The sequence below is a fragment of the Oryctolagus cuniculus genome, chromosome 1 (genome assembly GCF_964237555.1).
Source record: "Oryctolagus cuniculus chromosome 1, mOryCun1.1, whole genome shotgun sequence".
Classification (NCBI taxonomy): domain Eukaryota; kingdom Metazoa; phylum Chordata; class Mammalia; order Lagomorpha; family Leporidae; genus Oryctolagus; species Oryctolagus cuniculus.
In genome coordinates, this window is record NC_091432.1 from 87,158,440 (window position 1) to 87,179,209 (window position 20,770).

The 20,770-nt window shown below is 38.9% G+C and overlaps 1 protein-coding gene and 1 pseudogene across 42 annotated transcripts in view; one reads left to right on the plus strand and one right to left on the minus strand.

The window, feature by feature from the left end:
- FAM76B (family with sequence similarity 76 member B) overlaps window positions 1–20,770 on the minus strand; it is a 330,098-nt gene that overhangs the window by 275,184 nt on the left and 34,144 nt on the right. For 2 of the 42 annotated variants that reach the window (XR_011390235.1, XR_011390234.1), the window contains one exon: window positions 1,911–15,862. The exons of 37 other annotated variants lie outside the window; for them this stretch is intronic. The gene's annotated coding sequence lies outside the window, so the exon portion shown is untranslated. Of the gene's footprint in view, window positions 1–1,910; window positions 15,863–15,903; window positions 16,395–16,765; window positions 20,475–20,770 lie in introns of those variants that run through there. 3 more of the 42 variants (XR_011390236.1, XR_011390230.1, XR_007909599.2) reach the window with 2 other exon arrangements.
- LOC100345908 (succinate--CoA ligase [ADP-forming] subunit beta, mitochondrial pseudogene) lies at window positions 2,060–3,598 on the plus strand (annotated as a pseudogene).

Sequence of the window (20,770 nt, forward strand, 5' to 3'; positions counted from 1 at the left end):
ATGAAAGTGCCTTTTCAAAAATCAACTTAATTCAGGCATAAATTATATGCAATAAAATGCATTTTTAAGTACAGTTTAATGAGATGTGATAAAATCATATATATCTGTCCTAAGTATATACCTGTTAATGATGGTGGCACCATCAATACATTTCTATAATTTTAAGATGTTTAATAACCAGAATCTACAATGATATCAAGAAACTCCACAACAACAAAACAAACAACCCACTTAAGAGATGGGCCAAGGACCTAAAAAGACATTTTTCAAAAGAGGAAATTCAAATGGCCAAAAGACACTTGAAAAAATGTTCAGGATCACTAGCCATTAGGGTAATGCAAATCAAAAGCACAATGAGGTTTCACCTCACCCCAGCTGGAATGGCTCACATACAGAAATCTACCAACAACAGATGCTGGCGACGATCCGAAGCCAGGAGCTAGGCGCTTCCTCCTGGTCTCCCATGCGGCTGCAGGGCCCAAGGACTTGGGCCATCCTCCACTGCCTTCCTGGGCCACAGCAGAGAACTGGACTGGAAGAGGGGCAACCAGGAGAGAATCCGGTGTCCCGACCGGGACTGGAACCTGGTTTGCCGGCGCCGCAGGCAGAGGATTAGCCTATTGAGCCACGGTGCTGGCCTTATTATTGTATTTTTTAACTTCAGTAATTCTAGTGAATGTGTGAATGCATCTCATTGTGTTTTAATTTTCATTGACTAATGAATAGTGATGTTTACTATTTTTCATGCATTTTTGGCCATTTGTAATCTTTTATGGAGTGTCTATTCAGATTGTTAATCCATTTTCTACTTGGGGTTTTCATCTACTATTGAATTATAACGGTTATTATTGATTTTCATCTTACTATTGAATTCCGAGACTTGTTCCTGAATGTATATGTTTCAAAATATTTTAACTAAGTTAATTCTTGCCTTTTCATTTTTAATGTGTCTTATGAAGAGCAGAAGATTTTAATTATGAAATTTGCAGTTTTTTCTTTCATGGTTGTTGTGTTCCTAATATATGTCAACAAGTGATGAATATTTTCTAAGTTTTCTTCAAACAGTTTCAGAGTATTGGCATTTATATTTAAATCTATGAACCATTTCAAGTTGCTACCTGAAAAAGAGGATATAGTATGGTATTGTGTTCACTTTATTTCCTAAATGGATAGCCAGTTGTATCAGCGTCATTTGTGGAAAAGGAGAGATGTAAAGGCCATTTGACATACACACAGACACACACACACACACACATGGGTACTTTAAAAATCTGTGGAGAGCAGCCGGTGCTGCAGCTCAATAAGCTAATCCTCCGCCTGTAGCACCAGCACACCAGGTTCTAGTCCCTGTCGTGGCGCCGGATTCTATCCCAGTTGCTCCTCTTCCAGTCTAGTTCTCTGCTATGGCCCGGGAGTGCAGTGGAGGATGGCCCAAGTCCTTGGGCCCTGCACCCGCATGGGAGACCAGGAGAAGCACCGGGCCTCTGGCTTCAGATCAGCGCTGTGCCCACAGTGTGCCGGCCGCAGCGGCCATTGGGGGGTGAACCAATGGAAAAGGAAGACCTTTCTCTCTCTCTCTCTCTCTCTCACTGTCCACTCTGCCTGTCAAAAAAAAAAAAAAAAATCTGTGAAGGGCAGGCAGCATGGTACAGCATGTCAAGCCACTACTTAGGATGACCACATCCCATATCCCAGTGTCTTTTGAGTACCAGCTATTCTGTGCTTCTGATCCAGCTTCCTGTTAATGCACCTGTGAGGCAGCAGATGATAGACCAGGTTCTTGGGAGATTCAGATGGAGTTCCTGGCTGCTGGTTTCAGCCTGGCCTACACCTGGCTATTGGGGGCATTTAGGGAATCAACAGGTAGATGGAAGATCTATCCCTCTCTGTGAAAAAAAAAATAGAATTAGGGCTGTTGGCTGACGCCACCCTTAGGAGCCACCGGCCCCGGACGGCATTGCGGGCTGCTGCTCAGGTTCTTGGAAGTTCTGGATTATTTAATAATCATGGACTCCAAGTACAGCAGCAGCAGCAAAGGAATCTTTCACTATACGAATACATGAGTATGGAATTGTTGCAAGAAGCTGGTGTCTCCGTTCCCAAAGGATTTGTGGCAAAGTCACCAGATGAAGCTTATGCAATTGCCAAAAAATTAGGCTCAAAAGATGTTGTGATAAAGGCACAGGTTTTAGCTGGTGGTAGAGGAAAAGGAACATCTGAACGTGGCCTCAAAGGAGGAGTAAAGATTGTTTTCTCTCCAGAAGAAGCAAAAGCTATTTCTTCACAAATGATTGGGAAAAGGTTGTTTACCAAGCAAACTGGAGAAAAGGGCAGAATACGCAATCAAGTTTTGATCTGTGAGTGAAAATATCCCAGAAGAGAATACTACTTTGCAATAGCAATGGAAAGGCCATTTCAAGGTCCTGCATTAATAGGAAGTTCACAAGGTGGTATTAACATTGAAGATGTTGCTGCTGAGACTCCTGATGCGATAGTTAAAGAACCTATTGATATTGTAGAAGGAATCAAAAAGGAACAAGCTGTCCGGCTTGCAGAGAAGATGGGATTTCCACCTAACATTGTGGATTCTGCAGCAGAAAACATGGTCAAGCTTTACAACCTTTTTCTGAAATATGATGCAACCATGGTAGAAATAAATCCAATGGTGGAAGATTCAGATGGAGCTGTGCTGTGTATGGATGCAAAGTTTAATTTGACTCTAATTCAGCATATCACCAAAAGAAAATCTTTGATCTCCAGGACTGGACCCAGGAAGATGAAAGGGACAAAGATGCAGCAAAGGCAGATCTCAACTACATTGGTCTTGATGGAAATATAGGCTGCCTAGTAAATGGTGCTGGTTTGGCTATGGCCACAATGGAGATAATAAAGCTTCATGGAGGGACTCCCGCCAACTTTCTTGATGGTGGTGGTGGTGCCACAGCCCATCAAGTAACAGAAGCATTTAAGCTTGTCACTTCAGATAAAAAGGTACTAGCCATTCTGGTTAACATTTTTGGATGAATCATGTGATGTGATGTTATTGCACAAGGTATAGTCATGGCAGTAAAAGATTTGGAAATTAAAATATCTGTTGTGGTACGATTACAAGGTACACGGGTTGGTGATGCTAAGGCACTGATAGCAGACAGTGGACTTAAAATTCTTGCTTGTAATGATTTGGATGAAGCTGCTAGAATGGTTGTAAAGCTGTCTGAAATAGTGACTTTAGCCAAGCAAGCCCATGTGGATGTCAAATTTCAATTACCAATTTGATCTGAGAACCCAGTGAAATGGCTGAAGGTCTTAAATGTGTTACAATTGTTAAGAATACTGTGTTCTGTGTTATTGTTCTTTTTCTTTTTAACGTGTGGAGATTGTAATTACCATCTAGCCACACGAACTTTTAAAAATATTTGGTATGCATTCTGTTCCCAATGGACTGTTTGTACAAAGAATGTTTAATGCAGGTATCTGGTTTCTTTTCTTGCAGCTGTCCTTTTTTGCTTTACAGAATGTCACTCGCAATATGCCTGTTTATTATTGTTGTATACAAAATTCTTCATGGATAAAATTCCTATAAATATATTATGATAAAGCTTTATTCTTTAGGGTTAAAATATATCTCATTAGTGAAGCAGTGTATTAAAAGTGTTTTTTATAAGATGTGTTTATCTTCAGCATAACATAAGTAATAAATGTATCAATCACTATTTATAAACAGAGCTTTCAAACACTCCTCAGAATGTTCTTTTAAGTATTTCAGTGAAGTAACATGTTAATTTTTGAGCATTGTTTTAATCATTATAAAACATGGATAACTGCAAATCTTCATGATTCTGTGGTATTAAGAAACACTTGTAGGTTTGTATTACTTAAGGCACATTTACTAAGGAGATAATAGACAAAATTAAGAATGTCAAGTTAGCCAGCGCTGCGGCTCACTAGGCTAATCCTCCGCCTTGCAGTGCCGGCACACCGGGTTCTAGTCCCAGTCGGGGCACCGGATTCTGTCCTGGTTGCCCCTCTTCCAGGCCAGTTCTCTGCTGTGGCCAGGGAGTGCAGTGGAGGATGGCCCAAGTCCTTGGGCCCTGCACCCCATGGGAGACCAGGATAAGTACCTGGCCCCTGCCATCGGATCAGCGCGGTGCGCCAACCGTAGCACGCCAGCCGCGGTGGCCATTGGAGGGTGAACCAATGGCAAAGGAAGACCTTTCTCTCTGTCTCTCTCTCTCACTGTCCACTCTGCCTGTCAAAAAAAAAAAAAAAAAAAAAAAGAATGTCAAGTTAATAAAAATCTCCCAATGTGAAAAAAAAGAAAAAAATAGAAGATAAATTTATCTTGATATAAAAAATTCTGTAATCCATACATAATTTTTTCATAATGCACACTTTTTATGAACATTCTGAATATCCTTCTCACGTGGGTAGTGGTGTTAATAGTGTTGTATGTGTGGTCTTCAGTTCTATTGACCTGTGTATCTATCCTTACATCAATACCATACTGTCCTGATTAGTTTTTGCAAGTTTTGAAGCCAAGTAGAGTCGTGTGTCTCTTTAGGACAGGAACATATTCTGAGAACTGCATAACTGGACATTTTTATCATTGTACAAAAATGTCAAGTGTACTTACACAAACTTACTTAGAATGGCCTGCCTCAAAACAAGGTTATATGGTATATAAATGACATAGTCTATTTCTGCTAGCACCGTGAGGAATAAGACATGAGTTAAATCAAGCACAAGAGATAATGATGTAAAGATGTGGTAAAGATGAGATGTATAAGCCCTGCTCCTGGCATGATATGGCATGGCATACTGTTTTAACAAGTAGAGTACATTTTTTAACAAGTAGAGTACATTCTAAAATAATGATAAAAAAATATAGTACAATAAGTGTATAAAACAGTAACATTTATTATCATTCAAGTATTATATGCTATAAAAATTACATGTACTATTTTTATATGGCAGTGTCAACCTCCAATATTGTTCTTTTCCAAAACTGCTTTTCTAGGCTCTTTGTATTTTCATAGAAATTGGAGAATCAACTTGACAACTCTTCCAAAGAAATATGCTATGTTTGAGGTAAAATCTTACATCAAGTCAGGAAGAATTGATATCTTAAAAATATGCAGTATTCCAATCCATGAACCTGGTATATCTTATCATTTATGTAGTTTTTCATTTCTTTCTAAATAGTTTTACAGTTTTAAGGTCTTATGGTATATAATCTTAACACCATTTTAAAACTTGTCCCTAATTATTTTATGCAATTATAAATGCTATAACTTTTATTATATCCTGCAACCTTACGAAATTCACTTGTATGTTCCAATAAGTTTCTTGTATTTTTTTTAGGGTTTTGTACATATGTGATCATGTCTTACGTTTATAAGGACAGATTTCTTTCTCCCTTTTTAACGTGCATTCCTTTTTTCTTCATCTTTCTTTGTGTGGACTAGGAACATGGACTAGAGCCAGTGCAGAATCAAATAGAAATGTTAAAAACAAATATTCTTGCTATTTTGCAAATCCTTTTTTTAAAAAAGATTTATTTATTTGAATGATAGAATTACACAGAGAGAAAGAGACAGACAGATCTTTTATCCACTCGTCTCTCCTGAAATAGCCACATTGGCCTAGGCCAGGGTTGGGACAAGCTGAAGCCAGGGGCCTGGAACTCCACCTGGGTCTCCTACTTGGACGTAGGGACCCAAGCACTTTCACTGCTTTTCCAGTTGCATTAGCAAGGAGGTGGAAAAATAAGTGGAGCATTTGGGACTCAAATGAGCACCCATATGGAATGCCAGTGTCACAGGTTACAGTAGTTTAACTCATGGTGCCACAAGGCTGGATCCTACGTTCCCAGTCTTACATTGAGCCTTTCACTATTAATGTGCTGGTAGCTATGAGGGTTTTGTTTTGTTTTGTTTGTTTGGTAGATGCATTTATCAAGATAAAATTTTACCTTTCACTCCTAATTTGCTGAAGTATTTTGCCATAAATATGTGTTCAATTTTGCTCACTGCTTTTCTGCATCTAATAGTACTCATGTCATTTTTATTATTTACTCAATTGTGAATGATGATGCTATTAATGATTTTGAACGTAAACCAACTTTGTGTTCCTGGGATAAATATTTGTTCATTTTGTATTTTCTCTAATTTATTCCATTTGTTTCTAATTGGCAGAGTAATTATGTGTTCATGTTCATGAGGGACATGGCTCTACAGTTTTCCTATTATGTGTTGGTATGTTATTGTTATTTGAGCAAGACAGCCTCATAAAACAAATTAAGAGCAATTTCCTCCTATGCTATTTTCCAAAAAAAGCTTATGTATGATTTTTATCTTCATTTAAATGTTTGAAGGAGGGGCTGGCATTGCGGCATAGTGGATAAAATCACCACCAGCATCCCAAATGGGCACCAGTTCCAGTCTCGGCTGCTCCACTTCTAATCCAGTTCCCTGCTAAAGGCCTTGGAAAAGTAGTGGAAGATGGCACAAGTGTATGGACCCCTACCACCCACGTGGCAGACCTGGATGAAGCTCCTGGCTCCTGGCTTCAGCCTGGCCCAGCCCTGGTCATTGAGGCCATCTGGGGAGTGAACAAGTGGATGAAAGATCTCTCTCCCTCTTGCTCTGTAACTGATTTTCAAATAAATAAATAAATAAATAAATAAATAAATCTTTTAAAAAAAAAAAGTGTTCGATGGAATTCACCAATGAAGCAGCCTAGCAAATCTGTAATATTCTTTGCCCAAAATCTTTTCATGGTAAATATAATCTCTTCATTACATAGAGGGCTATTGAAAAGATTCCATTTTTACTTATGTGAGTTTTCATAATTTGTGCTGAGAAATGTCTATTGTTTATATGTCTAAATTTCACCAATTTTTTTACAGAAATCCATTCATAATAATTTCAAAGTCCAGATAAAGAAACAGGAATCTTTTACTATGTACTATGCATAATTTAATGTAATGCTCATTTCTGGTGGAGAATTCTCTGTAATTTTTGATACTGGCTTTTGTATCCCTCTCTTTTTTCTTCTGAACACTCTGGCTAGAGGCTTATCAATTTTATTGATCTTTCCAAAGAATCCACATGTAGTTTTGTTGATATTTTCTGTTTGCCCACTATTTATTTCAAAGAGATTTATTTTATTTATTTGAAAGGCAGAGTAACAGATAGGGCAATCGAGACAGAGAGAGAGATCTTCCATCCACTGGTTCACTCCCCAAATGGCCATAATGCCTGGGCTGTACCAGGCCAAAACCAGAAGCTTGGAATTGCATCCAGGTCTCCCACGTGGGTGGCAGGACCCCAAGCACCTGGGCCATTTTCTACTGCTTTCCCAGGTGCAGTAGCAGGGAGCTGGAACAGAAGTGGAACAGCTGGAACTCAAACCTGCACTCAAACACAATGCCAGCATCACAGGCAGTAGCTTATCCTGCTGCACCATAATGCCATCCCCTGTTTGTCCACTTTCTGTTTAACTGCTTTCTGTTCTTATCTTTATTATTCCTTTTCTTCTGTTTACTTTGGGTGCTGTTCTTTAGCGTACCTTATGCATAATTATAACTGGAAGTTTAAATCATAATGTCATTCTTTATTATGATTATATACCTTGTTCTGAGCCTACTTTAATATTAATATAGCCACTCTATTTTTCTTTTATTTTTTAAATTTTTTTCAGTCTTTTGCCTTTAAATTAGACTTTGATATTCAAAGTAGATTTCTTACAGGTTGCATAGAGTTGAGTCTTATCTTTTATTTTCTACTCAGTTTTATAATCTTTGACTTTTATTTAGGGCCTTTAGAGACCACTTACATGTCATGAATTATTGATATGGTTAGGTTTAAACCTATGCTATTGCTTGTATCTTTTATGTTTTTCTGAATAAGTATTTCACTCACTTTTATTCCTAAAGGATATTTTTATTTAATCTAGAGGTAAGGTAAAAGGGTTCTTTTATTCTTCTTTTGTCATTTTAAATCTATTCTGTTATGTACTGGCTTGTATTGCTTCTTATATCATTTTTATCTTTGTTCTTCATATATTTTATCATGATATCACTTCTTATATTTTTACAATATTTTCTTTATCACTGATTTTCAGATATCTGATCAAGATATGCCATGCATGCTTTATTTATTTACTTGTTGGTGTGATTGTTAATTTTAGTTGAGCTTTGTTGAATTACTTGTATTTGTAATTTTGTAGTCTTGAGTCCAATTTGGAAATCTTTCTCCTTTATTCATAATATACTTTTCCTACCCCCTTTTTCCTTCTTGGATTCCAAGTACGCACAAGTAGAGTTGTCCCAAAGATCACCCTATTCATTTATTTTGGTCATTTATTTCTTTCTATGCTTTTGTTTGGATAGCTGTTATTTCTAAATTTTCAGTTTCAATGACCTTTTTTTAAATTCTATACCATTAAGTCTATTAAATCTACCCTGTAACATTTTCATTTTACATACTGACCTTTCATCCTTGGCACTCCTATGTACTTATTTTTGAAATTAGTTTTTATTTCTCTACTAATTTCATGCTTTTCTTTAACTTCTTGAGCACATTTGTTAGAGCAATGTTAAAATCATTATATGTTAATTCTATCTTTCTTGTCACTTCTAGCTTTGTTACTACTGATTTTTTTCCACCCTGGTTATGGGTTACATTTTCCTGCTTCTTTACCTGTCTAGAAATTTCTATTGGATGCTGAAAATTATAATTATTGTACTGGTCAGGGTCTATATTTTGTTGTCTCTTATTAAGTATACTTAAGTTTCTTTTGCCAGAAAATTAAAATATATATGGATCAGCTTGAGAATTTTGAGGTCTGTTTTTAAGTTTGCATGAATTTCTACTTTATTCTATTACTGGTTTAATCCTGCTACTAAGCTGTGCATCTTCTGGGGTCTTATTTAATATTCAGTGAGGTTTCACCTGTTCGAATAGTTGGAACTCAAATAACTTTCAGTCAAGTATTTCTACTGTACAATATATGTTGAAATGTAATCCCTCTATGCAATAGTACAAAGAGATGGGACCTTTAGGAAGTGATTAGCTCATGAGGGCTCCACTTTCATAAATGAGGCTAGCAACCTTACAGAAATACTGGCAGGAACTAGCTAGACCCTTTTTTGTTCTTCTATCCTATTTGCCATGTGAGGACATAGCAATATCATGCCATCTTGGGAACAGAAAGCAACTCTTAGCAGACAGCAAATATGCTGATGCCTTGATTTTGTTCTTTTCAACATCCAGATCTGTGAAGAATAAAATTCTGTTATTTATAAAAGACCTAGTTACTGTTATTTTGTTACAGCAACAAGAATTGAGGTAAGACGATACTATAAAAAACACCTGAAATGTGTGAGTAGGGTTGGAACTGATGGAGGGTAGAGGTTAGAAGAGTTTGACGACTGATGCTAGGAAATGCTTACATGGCTAAAGGAGATTCTAGTGAGGGCTCAGAATAATAGGGCTATAGGCAGCCTAAATCTTTTTGGAAATTACTTAGGCAATTGTTCTAAAATGTTGATAGAAATATGAATGATAAAGACCATTCTGATAAAGTCTCAAATGAAAATGAGGAACAAGGTCTTACAAACTAGAGGAATGGCCCTCCTTGTTGTAAAATCACAAAGAAGTTGGCTGAATTGTGTCACTGTTCAGCTGCTTTATGAAAAAAAATTAAGAGATATGAGATAGGATATTTGGTAGAAGAAATCTTTAAGCAAAGTGTTCAGGGTGCTGTCTGGCTTCTCCTGACTGCTTATGGTAAAACACAAGAAGAGAGAAATGAATTAAAGATGGGATTTATAACCAAAAGGGAAATAGAACTAAAAGAATGTGGAAAATTCTCAATCTGGTAATGTAGCAAATAAAAATGGCATCTCTGGAAGAGAATTCTAAAGATGTGAGCTAGTGAATGTTTGCTAAGGAGATCAGTTTGAATTGAAGAAAGTCATATACTATTCATCAGGACAACAAAAGAATGTCACCAAAGGCATTTTCTGCGCCCCATCCATCAAAGGCCCAGAATTGCAGGCCTTGAAGGCAGACAATTTCAAAAGAGGAGTCCAGGGCTCCTGTGGGATGGCTCATGGTTCTGTCTCCTACATTCTAGCACAGTTCTCTAACATCCTAGCTACCATTCAAGTAGACTGAAGTGTGGCTCAGACCACCATCCCAAAAGGCATAGTGATAACTATTGGCAGTATACAAGTGGCACCAATTCTATAGGTGCCCAGGGTGCATGAGCTATGAAAGGATGACTACCTTAACTTAGATTTCAAAAGATGTCTCAGAAAGTATCAGAGATTAGGCAAAAGTCCACAATAGCAAAGCCACTGCAGAGAATTCTCACTAGGGCAATGCATGATGGATCCTGTGGGCAGAGCCTTCCTTGGGACCCAGGCATGCAATACCAGCCTAGAAGAACTTCAGGCACCCAACTCCAACTTCTGAGGGATACTGTTTGGTCTGCACCCAGTGAAATCATGGGAGCAGAGCCATTCAGAGCCTAATGGACCCAATCCTTCCCCAGTATGTCTAAAAGGCAGAGCATGGAGTCAAAGACAATTATCCTCAAGCCCTAGGATGAATGTTTGCCCTGTTAGGTTGTGGGTTTTGTCAGAACCTGTTATTTCTTCTTTCCTCTTATCAATTTTGGAATAAAATTTTCTATCTTGTGCCTGTTGCACAATTATATTTTGAAAGCATATACCTTGTTTGATTTTATAAGTTCACAGCTGGAGAGAAATTTATCTCAGAATGAATCATGTCTTGAGTCTTACCCATATTTGATTTAATTGATATTTAGATGAGATTCTGGACTTGACCTAAAAGTTGATGTTGAAGTGAGTTAAAACTTCTGGGGAGTGAATTTTTTTAAATGAGAGAAGGAAATAATATATGGGGGGGGGGGGCGGCTAGGGGCATAATGCTATAGTTTAGATGTTTTGGTTCCTCCAAAAAGCATGTTGAAACAATCTCCATTGCTAGTTTTAGTAATAAACTTTAGGAGGTTATAGACTTCCTAAATAGTAATAATCTTTAGGAGGGTACTAGACTACAAGGGCCCTGCCCTCCTGTATCCGATTAGTGATCTAATAAGAGATTAGTGATCTAACTAGCTAGGCTCCTTAGCTGCCTATTCTTCCCACCACGTGAGAATATGGCATTTGTCTCCTCTGGAAGGTGCAGCTACAGGGCACCATCTTGTAAGCATAGACCAAGTCCCCACTGGGTACCGAGCCTACTGGCACCTTGATCTTGGACTCTGCATAACTGTGACAAGTAAATTTCCATTGTTTATATTACCCAGTCACAGACATTTTGTTACAGCAGCACAAATAGACTAAGACAACTAGGATCTCCAGAAATTGCTTATTTTACAGCTCCCTACTATTTCTGTGCCTGATCTGGAGGAGCTTCCATCCTCTGTGCGTGGAGTTCAGTTTTCAGCAAGAAACTTGACTGGACCTCTATGTAGGTTTCTGGTGCTCTTCCTCTGCTTGTTTTTCTACTCTCCCATTCCCTGCCCTCCTAACTCCAGTTCCCTCAACCTCCTTAATGTCTGATTTCTGTGTCCTCCACACAAGTCCACTGAGTTCTCCTTAGGTACTACTTTTGTGTACTACCATCCATGAAGTACAAAAATCTGGGGTCTGTGCACAGCCCATATTTACCTTCTCACATGCATGACAGATCTGCTCTGACTGTTGCCCAAAGTTTAAAGACAGTTATTTAATACATACTGTTTTTCCAATTTTCTAGTACTTTTGGTGGGAGGGCAAGTCAGCTCCAGCTACCTCATCACATCTGGAAAGAAAACTCAAACACTGTTTTGCTTGCTATTATACTTTAGGCAAAACGTTTTTCTGATTTAAGTAAAATTCACAAGCTACAAAAGACTTAACTCCCCTCTTAAAAGCCCTTAGTAATCCTTTTTCATAAGTGAAGAGACTTTGAGAAAGAACAAAATGAAAAATGTCAAAGAAGCCCCAAGGTGTTTATATTGGTAGGATTTCCATTTAAAGATTTTGTACTCTTGCATTTTGCAACGTTGCCCTGCTTCCTCACCCATTGCCTTGTTCTGAATTCACCACGAGGTACACCATGTCCTCCTTTTTCCCACAAAATATCTCTCAGCAGAATTTCCTGCCTAATTATCCTTCTATTCAGAATCCCACTCACTACTGAGGGACTGCACAGAAAGGCCACCCTCCAGCAGTGAGAGGAGAGTAGCTCATGCTTTATTGCTTTTACCAAAGTAACACCTGTCCTTAGCAAATGCCATCTGGAGACAACAGCTCTGCCTTTGTTCTTTAATCCAGAAGAAAACACCTGATTAATCCAGGTAGACACAAAGGTCTCTTGGACAGTCACTGGGAATGAACATTTTAATTAGATCAAGGCTTCGTCTCCAGAAAGGTAGTTAACAAAACTGGAGAACTTTTAATTTTTATTTATTTATTTATTTGACAGGCAGAGTTAGTGAGAGAGAGAGAGACAGAGAGAAAGGTCTTCCTTTTCTGTTGGTTCACCCCCCAAATGGCCACTACAGCCAGCGCGCCGTGCCAATCCGAAGCCAGGAGACAGGTGCTTCCTCCTGGTCTCCCATGCGGGTATAGGGCCCAAGCACCTGGCCCATCCTCCACTGTCTTCCCAGGCCACAGCAGAGAGATGGACTGGAAGAGGAGCAACAGGGACTAGAACCTGGGGTGCCAGTGCCACAGGCGGAGGATTAGCCTAGTGAGCCATGGCGCTGGCCCAAAACTGGAGAACTTTTAATAACATTTAACCAAAATAAATCTCTCCTCCTCCTCCTCAGGAAAGCAATGGAAGAAACCACTCAAAACAATTTCTACTTAATTGACCTCCAAAGGATGATAGAGTTAGACCTGGCAAGTATTTGCAGGTGGCTTTGTTTTGTATTGCTTACTGTTTTAAATAATTACTAATATTATGTTTGGAGTTACATATTAATTCATGAAGTATTTATTTCACTGTTGCTAAGTGTGATGGCTTGTGCTAGCCATTCCCTAATGATGAGGGGATAGGATTCCTGTTCCCATGGGCACACAGTCTCCTGAAAGATCAAGGTAGATATTTCATAACAAAGTTAAGATTGTATATATGACTATTTGTAACATAATGTGAACTCATTTGATAGTGACTTGCTCATAAAGCTATAGGAGCACAGAAGAAAGATTAATTATCTATGCCATGGGAAAAGTTTTCCATTTCAGTAATAGATAGATTGTGAACAATAATATCCCAATTTCTCAGAAATGTGATGGTTTTGAACTGAAAACACTGTAAAAGATCTGGGGATTGATAGATTTTTTTTGAAAGATTTATTTATTTTATTTGAAAGGCAGAGTTACAGAGAAAGAAGGAGACACAAGAGTGAGATCTTCTACCCACTAGTTCACTCCCCAAATGGCCTACAATGTACAGGACTGGGCCAGGCAGAAGTCACGGGCCAGGAGCTTCATCTGGATCTCCCATATGGGTAGCAGGGACTCAACTACTGAAGCCATTTTCTGCTGCTTTCCTAGGCTCATTAGCAGGGAGTTGGATCAGAGGTGGAGCAGCTGGGACTTGCTTGAACCAGCACCCATATGGGATGGCAGTATCATGGTGGGTAAACCCAATATGCTGCAATGCTGCCCCCGCTGATGAATAAATTAACTGTTGCAACATAAAATGGCTCTGTGTGGGGCTTGTGGGAAGCTGCTGATATAAGGCTAAGTCAGGATGCCCTTTTATGCTTCGTGTGGAGATCATTTTTCTCTCCTCTCTAAGGAGAGAAAATTAGAGAGCAGATCTAATGTGGTTAATTGGATGAAGTTTGAGAAATGACAACAATTAAAGGAGATAAATCTATTTTTGACAGACCAAATATGCTTACCCATAAATGAGCTACACGTTTTGGGGAAAATGAACCTCGCCAACCCTGAAGTTGTCCTGCTATCTTTGAATGTGGGCACATAAACATTTCTCTAATAAGAGGTTCGTAACTTTGATTAGTCATCAAAATGTCATATAATCCCTATCAGTTAAAAGCCACTCTTTCACAGTAACTTCCTATATAACAGCAACAAGTTATAAAGTCAAAAGGCTGAAATTTGACATTTGGGTTTTCCATTTACTATGTGACCTTGAACATGTCCCTTTTTTTCCCTTTGCCTAAATTCCTCTGCCTGCCTTGTAGAATTGTGAAGTGTTTCATAAAATATGAAGTGCTAGGGCAGCTCACTCAGCTAATCTTCCGCCTGCGGCGCCAGAATAACCTGGTTCTAGTCCCAGTCGGGGCGCCAGATTCTGTCCCAGTTGCTCCTCTTCCAGTCCAGCTCTCTGCTGTGGCCCGGGAAGGCAGTGGAGGATGGTCCAAGTGCTTGGGCCCTGCACTCACATGGGAGACCAGGAGAAAGCACCTGGTTCCTGGCTTCAGATTGGCACAGCATGCTGGCCATAGCAGCCATTTGGGGGGTGAACCAACAGAAAAGGAAGACCTTTCTCTCTGTCTCTCTCTCTCACTGTCTAACTCTGCCTGTCAAAAAAAATATATATATATATATATGAAGTGCTACATTATTGTTGTCCATAGAAATAATAATTAATGGGAGCCAGCACTGTGGTGTAGTGGATAAACGTGCCACCTGTGACACCAGCATCCAATATGGGTGATGACTCAAGTCTTGGCTGCTCCACTTCCAGTCCAGCTCCCTGTTATTGACCTGGGAAAAGCAGCACAAGATAGCTCAGAGGCACTTGGGTCCCTACTGCCCATGTGGGAGACCCCGTTGAAGTTCATGGCTCCTCTCTCTATATTTCTCTCTCTCTTCCTTTATCTGTAACTCTTTCAGGTAAATAAATATATATTCTTTAAAAATAATAACTAAGCAAATTCAAAGATTCTTCATTAGAAATTTCTCATTGCTGTTTTAAATATAGCAAATGTACTCTAGTGGTTATTTTCTATCTGTATGTACACCGGTATGCACATGCACTTATATGCAAGATTTTTAAATTTTTAAAGTGAAAGTTTTCAAGCATACAATGAAAGAAAATAGTATAAAGAACTCCCATGTACCCACTACCATAATTATCAACATACAGCTGGTGGTGCTTCATCCATACCCCATTACCTCTTCCTCCCCTCATCAGAGTACTTTAAAGCAAATCCAAGGTATAACATCATTTTATTATCACACCCAAATATTAGAGTAAATTCTCAGCATCCTTGGTGTCCAAATTTTTTGGTTGTCTTATTGAGGCAGGGTCCAGATATGTCCGCACTAACTCTTTGGTGATTAGGGTCCCAGAGGTTCACCTGAGCTAATTTTCCAGATCCTCCCATTGAGGGCCCTAAATATCCTTCCCTTGTAGCTCCAAAGCCAAGGCATACCAGTTCAGGGGTCATAACAGCAGCTTTACCCACCATCAGGTGGATCCAGAAATTATTTGTTGCCATAGCTCTTATTAATTGGAACTCAATATGATTTTCCTGCTGGCTTCTGCCTTAATTTCCCTGGTGTGTTCCTGAGGGTTGCTCTCATGACTACGTGGCAACAAATTACTTAACACACTTCCCATTGAAAAGTGCTATCTATGCCTTATTTGTATCTAGATGGGGTTTGCTTCTTTGACCAGTTGAGCACAGCAGAAATGACACAATGTGACTTACAAGGCTTGGTCACAGGTGGCCAAGAGCACCTGCCTTTTCTGCTGGGCCAGTCTACCATGTTGTGAGGAAGCCCAAACCACAGAGAAGCCACATGTAGGCACCCCAGTTTACAGTCCCAGCTGAACTAAGTGTTCATGATATCCCAGCAAACCTGTGGTTAAAGAAGTTTCCGGATTATTCCAGACACTAGCCATTTGATTTCTCCAGATGTTTGAGTCTTCCTATTTATTATAAAGACAAGCCATCCACACTTGGGTTTTCTTTCACTAGACAATGCTATTTTTAAACTTCTTACACATAGTCTATTAGCATAATAAAATGTCTCATGGTTTATGTCACTAAATTTTGTGGCAGTCTGTTATCTAACATTAAGAATCACCCTAGTTCTTACATGGCCGGTTTCCTTGGAGAACCAAATCCCCCTCAAATTCCTGCCTCAGTGCAATATATTGACTGCCCATAATTTGGGAATCCAGATAAAGAAATGGACAGAGAGCTTTACTATTTACTATGCAGAATTTAATGCCCATTTCTGGTAAATTGACTCACTCTGCGCTGTGTTTGTCATCACTAAGTCCAGAGTGTCTTGATTTAATTTTCCCGGAGGTTCAAATAGTCTGTTTCAGTCATCTTCATTCATCCATCCTCACTCCTGTCTCCAATTCCTTCCTCTTTCCTAGGTCCTGTAAACAGGTTGCCCCATAGTTGGTTCTCCCTCCATTAGTCACTTATATTTCAGGGTTATAAATAAAGAAAATCAAAAGGCCTTTTCCACTCTTCTAAGTCATTTATCATTTCTCCAAGCACCTTGTGCCTTCCAAAAATGTGTAAAACTCTTTTGCCCATTTATATTCCTATTTTCTTTCACTTTAGGGAGATCTTCAAAAAAGCAGGCTAGACACTAATGCAGTAAATACACCTAGTTCCATAAAAAGTGACATTAATAAAATCAATAATGAACAATGGAGATTTCACTTAGGCAAAAATCAAGGGTGATAGAAATCACTGGTTGCAATTGCTGTATTATATACTCCTCAGTCTCTATTTATTTCTGTTGTGTTGTTTTGTTTTTATTTATTTTCATTTAATCTGAAAGGCAGAGAGACAGAGATTGACAGCCACAGAGATAAAGATCTTTCATTCCCTGACTCACTACTTAAATGTCCACAATAGCCTGGGCTGGGCCAGGTCAAAGTCAGAAGCCCAGAATTCAATCCAGGTCTCTTACATGGGTGCCAGAGACCCAAGTACTAGAACTATCACATGCTGCCACTTAGAGTGCACACTAGCAGGAAGCTAGAATCAGAGGTTGATCAGGGATTTGTTCAAAGTACTCCAATATGGGATGTAATCATCCAAGTGGCATTTTATCCACTGCACCACACATTCTCCCTCAGCAAATGGGAATGTTTTAACAAACTGCCTAGTACTTTTATAAAACTCTTCAACTCATGTAGTTGATTCAAAAGATTAAAAAAGGAATTTTTCATTCAGTTCACTCATTAACAATATCTAACGGTATTCTCACTTTGTCATTGGTAAGTTTTCAAATTTGGAGTAGATGGTGCAATTCCTTAAGCATTATGAGATAGCCAACAATGTCTTTTAAAATCTCAGAAAGACCTCTATGCAAGATATAACTGGAGAACCCACACTTCCCCTTCTTCCTAGTAGATGTAATAAAATGACAGTAAGCAGAAAGGGGCAGAAATTCATGTAAGAGCTGAGAATGGAAGGCAGACATCAATGTACAAAAGTAATTGGTAAATTTCCCTTAGAGGCAGATGATGTTACACTAGTGGATGAGCAAAAAAAAAAAAAAAAAAAAAAAAAAACAAAAAAAAAACCAAAACCAAAAACAAACAAACAAACAAAACAACAACAACAACAAAAAACAGGGGGAGTTCCAGCTCTGTGCATGTCCCAAATTGCCTGAGCCAAAGGTGGCTAACTTTAATGGTAATACCCACTGAAGTCAGTGTTGATAACGATCATAAATGAGTTGTAGTGAACATTTATTGTTACGCCAAACAATGTTGTCAACATTGTAAGTGTTGTCCCATTTAATCTTCACAATAATCTTACAAAAGTCATACTACTCCCAGTTCGTATTTTGGGAAACTGAGTTACAGAAAAGTTGGGTAATATGCCCAAGAGTGGACAACTAGTAAGGGGGGAGCTGCTGTAGAACTCAGAAGAATGCAAAACCTGAGTCTCGCCATTACTTTGCTGTACTGAGGCAGTTTTCAAATGGTTATGTTTACTTTGCTTTGCATATAGATTTCAGACTTAGTGATTTATCTGCATTTATAAGCTGGAAAATGATGGAAAACCGCATTATAAAATTAGGCTTGTTCAGCTTATTAAGATCAGACAGCACCACAAACTCACAAATGCTTATAATATAATTTGACCACAGGATCTTGCCATATTTCTCAAAACTGGCCATTTCTCCAGGAAAATGTCATGTATCCAGTGGAAGCATCTGAATATTGACTAACAGTTAATTGAGCACAGAATCTGTGGGTTGCTACATATTTTTGCTAATACAACTTTATGAGAGGACACATGTATCAATCCAAATTTAAGTAACACTGAGTAAAGCTATAATCCTTCCATATGAAACATTTTTTAAAGCACCAATATAAAAATTTTATTCCCAGGTTTGTTCAAAAGCAAGTTAAACCAGATATCACAAGTCAACACATAACTTGAGGTCCCTATCACAGATGTCCCAGCATTGCCCTACAGCATCATACAGATCCTGGGCCTACAATCCTGGTAGCCATGTCTACACTGTATGATTCTGTTGCTCTGGTTACAGAGGATTACATCTCTAGTTCACTTGGCTCAAGTTATTCAACTGGTTTCCCTCTCCTAAGCATCTGACATTGGGACTGAAAGTTGAATCAGTTTCTAGAGGCACAGAGTCCTCCTTTATCCTGCTTTTTATTTCCTGCAGTTTCAATTATTCATGGCCAACCATGGTTCAAAAAGATTAAATGGAATATTCCAGAAGTAAATTATTAAGCTTTAAGTTCTGTGCCATTCGGAATAGCATGATGCAACCTTGCAACCTTTTCATTCTGTTCCTCCTGGGACATGATTCAAATCATCCCTTTGTCCAGTGTACCCACAGTGCGCGCTACCTTCTTAGTTATCAGGTTGACTGTCACATTATCCCAACATTTGTATTCAAGTAACAGTTATTTTATTCAATAATGGTCCAAAGCAAAAGCATAGTGATGTTGGTGATTTGGATAGCCAAAGAAAAGCTGTAAAGTACCTCCTTTAAGTGAAAAGGTGAAAGCTCTTGACCTAAGGAGGAAAAATGTATACTGAGGTTGCTAAGATCTGATAAATTGTTGTGTATGACTGTGTCTAATTTATAAACTTTATCATAGGTGTATACAAAAGTACTTTACCATTAATGTATACAAAAAAATTTAAAAAAGGAACAATATATAGGGCTTGGTACTATCCTCAGTTTCAGACATCTACTAAAGTCCTGGAATATACCCCACAGATATGAAGTTAGGGGAGAACTACCTATACAGACCCAGGCATTGTGTTGTGGTCATATTTTTAGCCGAAACACTTGAGGAGCATAGAAGGCAAATCTTCAAAGAAAAGAGAGAAGAAACACACAAAAAAAGGTGAGAAACAGTCCTATTGACCATTGGTGAAAGGTTTTGGTTCTTTCCTGGGACCTGGTTGTATTCATGCCCTCGATCTTTGAGTCCTGAGCCCTTCAAATAAGTCTCCATTTTTGCTTCAGATATTTAGGCTTGGTTTCTATTACTTGAAGTCATAATCCTAATTCATAGAATCTACCATATGTTAAAATTTGATACAGGGGCCAGCACCATAGCACAGCAGGTTAAGCTGCTGCTTCCAATATGATATCCATATCAGAGTGCTGGTTCAAGTCTTGCTTCCAATCCACCTTCCTGCTAATGCACCTTTGAAGACAACAGAAGATGACCCAAGTGCTTGGCACCCTTTGACCCACAGGAGAGACTGAGATGGGGTTCCTTCCTGGTTCCTGGCTTCAACCTAACCCAGCTCAGGCTGTTGCAGCCAACTTGGGAGTAATCCAGTGGATGGAAAATCTGCCTCTCTATATTTGTCACTCTGCCTTTCAAATAATAAACCTTTAAAAATAAATAATATTTGTTATGAGTTTACATCTTACTTCTTCTCTAAGTATTAAAAATATTTAAGTGAGGGGCTGATGTTGTGTCCCAGCTACTCCACTTCTGCTCCAGGTCTTTGTTAATGATGTGGGAAAAGTAGCAGAAGATGGCCAAAGTGTTGGGGTCCCTACACCCATGTGGGAGACTTGGGATCAAGTTCTTGGCTCCTGGCTTTGGCCTGCCCCAGCCCTGGCCATTACAACCATTTAAAGAGTGAGCCATTGGGTGGAAGATATCTCTTTCTCTTCCTCTCTCTCTGTAATTCTTTCAAATAAGTCCTTTAAAAAAATTAATTGAATGTTTTATTTACATGGAGCAAAGCATGAAAACCTACATGTGAGAGCTAATGAGGCATCTGCAACAGGAATGAGGAGGCTGACCAGTGTGAGTGACGACCATCTCCCCACTGGCTTCTGTTGGATCACTTTAGCAAGAAATCTTGTCTCTCGGGAGGTATTTTCTTGTATCTGTTGGATTCTGTCTTATTTCTTTGGATTGAGTGGAACTGAAACAGCAGCTCCTGGGACTTCATGGCTCCCCCTGCCATTACTGCCACTCCTGTCTCTGCTAAGAGAAAGCAGTGATTTGTTTTCAGTGCTCCAGGCCTCCTCTGTTCTCTGAGATTAGCCTCAACTTACCCAGGACACTTCCCTCTCCTAGACTTTAGGACACCATCTCCCGGTAATGGATGGTTAGAATTTCCATTTCCTGCAAGAGAAATCCTTTCCCCTCTACAGGGGGCCACAAGATTCCATGACCTCAACAAAATTATCATAAAATAATTTGGCTCATGGCAGATTTTTCCAAGTCTGGATGTTTCAGTCATATCCATGATAATTTTCCCATGTTTACTGAATTATATC